We start from the raw sequence: 5,766 nt of genomic DNA, 5'->3' as shown, positions 1-5,766 counted from the left end.
TTCTTCTTCTTCTTCTTCTTCTTCTTCTTCTTCTTCTTCTTCTTCTTCTTCTTCTTCTTCTTCTTCTTCTTCCTCTTCCTCTTCCTCTTCCTCTTCCTCCTTCCCCTCTCCCTCCCCCTCCTCCTTCTCCTTTCTTCTTCTTCGACAGGATGTACAGGGTCTCATTGCATAGATTGGACTCCTAGTGATCCTCCTGTTTATAGCCTCCCAAGTGCTGGGATAACAGGCAAGTGCCACCATGCCCAGTCTCAATCCCCATCTCAGCATGCCCCAGGGGACAGGGCTGGGCACAGCAGGCCTGGGAATCTAACTCTCCAGCCCTGCATCTGCCTAAGCAGGTGCTTTAATCCACTGAGCTATTTGGTTGGCACTTAATGCCTTAAAAGAGCTTTCCTCAAACTAATTTAATGATATGTGGTCACCTAAACTCTCATTTAGGTTGTGTGATTAAGGAATGAAATGTTCTACATGGTAGAAAATTGCCACTAACCTACTAATAAAATATTCAATAAGACTGTCACCTTATTTGAAAACAATGAAATTGAGTTAAGTGCTAAAAATGCATGGGAAATAACCCTTTTTATTTTTCTGGATTCATAAGGTACTGTGAAGTTTTGAAGATGTAGCCTTTCACTGAACTATGCAATTCTGTTTTCATAGGTTCTGAATAAAGTAGAATTTAAGTGATAAATAGGGCTCTATGTTCACCATTGCAATATCTTAAGAGATATTTCTTCACATTTACGTGGCTTAACATCCCATTTACTTTACACAAGAAGTGGACACAGGTTTCCTCAAATTATTCCCACTGTGTTGTTTCTCCTGCAGTATCTAGTCACTATGGGTTGGCTCCTGTTCCCTCCCTCCTCCTGTCCACCCCTTCCTTTTATTGGCCACATAGTGAATTATGGTGTAGTGTGACCACCCTGACTTAGTACTGCTTCTGACAAAATGATGAAAACTGCACAAGTATTCTTTGTAGACTCTAAAAATACCATGGCTTAAATATGATATATAAATGAATTACTCATTTGAGTACTTTATAGAAATAGGTTTGTCTTTCATTTCATGATTTTTAGGCAGCTGGTACCTGTGTGTCACTTTCCTGTTTTCAACAGTGGGTACTGACACCTATCAGTTCCTGGTTTGGATTCACATTTTACAGTGGGAAAAGAAAGCAATGTATTTCTGCCGCAGGAAACAGCTAATTTGAAGAATGACTTCACTAAATTTTAGCCAAGAAAAATATGGGTCAGATTTTTTTTTGAAAATCTTCCTAACAATTCCCAGTAGAAATGGGTGAGGCCAGCTTCTTCATTTATAGTCCAGCTGCAGTGAGTCAGATCCAAGCTTGTTCCATTCCCGGGAGTGTAATGAATGCAGAAAAATGTTGTGAAGCTCACAACTCTCAAGTATTTTGCACTGTGTTTGACAAAGGGGCCCTGACTGGGTGTGGGAAGATGGAAGGGTAACATGATGTCATTGATGATGTAAAGAACTCAACTGGACCCTTTTTACATTTTATAAAAGCACACACCACTCTCATGCATTAATAAGAGATTGATAAACCATTCCACTTAGCATAGCAAAACACAGGTTGAAATATTCTGCCCTACTGCACAGATAACTACAGCCTATGTTACATAATTTGACATCCTATTTTTCATCTTATATTGAATTACTTCTTTAGATATTAAAGTCATTTATAGAAAGAAGACATGGTATCAGAGAATACATGTATAATTACATATCAGGGCTATGTGATGATTCCTAAGCAGTAGTACAGATTACCATCATGTATGTTCAGTATGGAGTATGTTTAACAAAGTATTTTTTCCATATTGTTTTAATGATATTTATTCAAAGTGGGATAAAACAAATTCATGTTATTGTACTATATTGAAGTTTTCTAGTCTTACCAGTAGAAATAAAAATTTTAAGTCTTGATGCATATGAAAGAATTTCTTTCTAAAGTGTATAATTGTGTTATTTTCCTTACTAATAAACACATCTTTCAAAAACCTGCTTATATTTTCTTGTCAATTAGAAGAAAAATAGCTGGTCTTTGTTACAGTTGAATTGTAGTTACCATTCAAATATACATATTATATGAATACTGTGAAAATAAAAATCATTCTTTGATCTTGGTATAATGAGGATTAAGAGACTTGTCCTGTTATACCTTTGAATTTTGTTGATAGTGAATAATACTGTTATTATTTGGCCTTTTTCAAACTTTATTCTTTGAATGCTTAGAAACCTTCATTTTTTCCTCATCTTCTTAAGGTAGGATGGAAAGAAAACTGAGAAGTTAGCTAATGGCAGATTGAGTGGGGAGGCACCAGCAGCCTTGTGGTGAAAAAGAAATTGGTGATTTATCCAAAGAGAACAGAGAAGATGTAAAATGGCATCAGCCATCTGAAGCATCTTCCATGGGAAGGCAATGAAAAAAAAAATCAACTATCAGTTATCTAAGCAGGCAATTTCTAATGCACTGGCATAAAAAACCTGAGTGTTGTGCATTTTTTCTTCCTATATTCACATATTTTCCTGCCAAAGAGACATGAAGAAATCCTAAATCAGTCTTAGGAAAGAGAGGACTTGGTGGTCTTGATTTGATTCCAAAGACCATACTGTGAAGACAAGTGGGAGGAATATGTCTAATGAATAGCTGCTGATTAATTAGTGACATAATTTTAGGAGAAGAAGTGAGACAGTGAGTAATAGACCTGTTTTCAAGAATTCTGGTTTGGACAAGCCCTAGTCATTTCTACTTCAGGTCCTCATGGTGATGGTTCACCTTCAGCTCTTTCTGAATTTATGCCCCATTTGAGCTAGTCCTTGATGGCCTGTGCCTATGAATTAACTTTTAAATGACATTCTTGCAAAATACAGACGTCAGGTATCCTCTCCATTTTCTATGAAAACAAATGACTCCATGTGAAGACAAGATAGGTATTAAGGAGTCAATCATTTCTAAGCCCATCAATTCAATTTGTGGACTTTTGGGAAATAGTTCATTGTTCTAAGTGAATAAGTCATTGTCAGTATTGCATGGCACCAGGGCAGGTTTGAAGAATTTATGTATGTTTTAGGATAGATTTTTCCATGAGCCTTAAATAAACAAACCCTTCTAAGGCTAGTTCCATGCCTTTTTCTCTATCCTGTACATTATCATAGTCAGTTATTTCATGTTTTAATTCTTTATGATTGACATCCACTAAACTGAATACATTGACATTGGCCCCATATCTTGCTCATGTCATATTTGAAAGACCAAAGAGTCTTTGGTGTATAATTGGTCTGCAATAATTATTCATTGTTTTGAGATAACATAGACCTATTTTGTGGCCAGGAAGCAAATGATTATTTTGTATTCCAGATGGATCTATGAATAAAGTTTACAAGTCACTTATTTTTTAAATTAGTACATGTTTGCAGTACATAATGTTTATATTCCTTGTACATAGTAGGTAATGTGCATAGCATACTTAAGCCAAGATCAAGATTTGACTCTTCTAAACTGTGTTGTTATAAACATGGGTTTGTATTATCATCGTAATACGATGTTTTTTAAAAAGACTTTTTTTGAGAAGATACCCAGAAGGGGAATAGCTGGATCAAATGGAATTTTTAGTTTAGCTTTTTGAGGAATCTCCATACATTTCCATAATGGTTGTACTAGTTTACCTACCAACAGTGTATAAGGGTTCCTTTTCTCTTGCAGCCTCTCTAGTATTTATTGTCATTTGATTTCTTGATGATGACCAATTTTTTCGGGTATAAGAAGGAATTTCAATGTTGTTTTCATTTACCTTTCTCTAAAGGCCAATGATGTTAAGCATTTTTTTCATTTAGTTATTGACCATTTGTTGAGCACTTCTTCATGTAGTTATTGTCCACTTCTGGAAAATGTGTGTTCATTTCACTTGCCTACTTTAGTTTTGGGGGGTCTAATTTTTAAAGTTCTTTATATATTCTAGATGTTACTCCTCTGTCTGGGGAGCTGCTGGCAAAAATGGTTTCCCATTTTGTAGGTTATTTCTTTACTCGGTTGTTTTTTTTGCTGTGCAAAAAGCTTTTAATATTGGTATGATCTCTTTTATTGTTTCTTGGTACTATTTTCTGCACAGCTGGGATTCTGTTCATAAAATCCTTGCCTATATGTTTGTCTTCATGAATTTTACCTGTTTTATCTTCCATTTGGTTAAATGTTTCTGTTTTAGTATGTATTTCTTTGATCCATTTTGGTTTTATTTTAATACATGGTGAGAGATACTGGTCTAGATTCAGTCTTATGCATATGGGTACAATATTTTCTTAATATTTGTTAAAGGGCTATCTTTCTTCTATTGTGTGTTTTTGGCCTCATTCTTAAAGATCAAATATTTGAACATGCTTGGGGTTGTTTCTGCATCCTTTATTCTGTACCATTGTTCCTATTTTTTGTGCCAGTATCATGCTTTTATTTTAAAAGATCACTATAGTTTTCCTCATCCCAGTTTTTCTTTCCCATCTAATAATTACTTTCCCTTTCACAATATCTATTGTACCTTTTAGATTTTCATTAATCTTTCAAGTTTTCACACTAGCGAGACATGATGTTTGCACATGTGGATCTGATTTATTTCACTTGCTATTGGTCTCTAGCTGCAACCACTTATATACAAAAGATTCAAATTTATTTTTTATATATGAATAATACTCCATTGTGCAAAAATACCATATCTTTTTTATCTATTCCTCAGTTGATGGGCATTTGGGTTGTTTTCAAGATTTAGCAATGACAAATATACTATAAATATGGGTATACATATATCAATGTGGTATTATTTCAGTTCTTTTGAAAAAAATGCCTAAGAGGGGAATAGCTGGTTTGAATGGGACCTCCAATCGTAGCTCTTTGAGGAAACTCCACACAGATTTCCATAAGCGTTGTACCAGCCTGCATTCCCACCAACAGTGGAGAGGGGTTCCTTTTTCCCCACAGCCTCTCCAGCATTTGTTAAAAGGACAAACGTAAGAAGGGAAAAATATATATTTGGATATATATGTAGAATAGTTTGGATAATTGTATTGTTGATTTCTGCTGGTCTTATTGAAAAGAGCAGTTAATGCTTAAATTTTTTTTTTGCTCTAATATTTTTCCTCTTTTGAATTTCTTATAACTTCTTTTTTTAAAAAATTTTATTTATGTGTGTGTGTGTGTGTGTGTGTGTGTGTGTGTGTGTGTCCAGCTCAGCCCACCAGGGGGCAGGGCTGGCTGGCATGTGGTGCTGGGGGATTCAACCCTGGTGCCTGTGTTTTGCTAAGCTTGTTCTAAGTAGGTGCTTTAGACCACTGAGCCATCTCACCAGCCCTTGAATTTTTTATAACTTCTTTGTATTTTTAAACTGAACTTACACATTTATATCTGGTAATGTGAACAATTAATTTGAAGATAGCATCATATAATACAGCAGCCATTGTTGATTTCCTATTACTTTATTTAGGGAAATTTTGTATTGTTTCAAATGCCTTTTTTCTCTTTTTTAAAAAATAATTTTATTGAGAAAGAAGTAGCAATGAGACAGTCAAAGAAGGTTAATAAGATAGTTACAATAATACATCACATATTGTTGAATTTGTAGTAGTTATTTATAGTACAAGATGCAGACACGATATCTTGTATAAACACTATTAGGTTAAAACTTTCTTCTCATTGAACTAAGAGAAAGTAGCTGTATATCTATGCTAATTATTTTATATGTACATATATAAATATAT

The sequence above is a fragment of the Octodon degus genome, unplaced genomic scaffold (assembly GCF_000260255.1).
Source record: "Octodon degus isolate 3935 unplaced genomic scaffold, OctDeg1.0 scaffold00081, whole genome shotgun sequence".
Lineage (NCBI taxonomy): Eukaryota > Metazoa > Chordata > Mammalia > Rodentia > Octodontidae > Octodon > Octodon degus.
The sequence above is the reverse complement of the archived record's forward strand: the minus strand, read 5'-3'. Positions refer to the sequence as shown.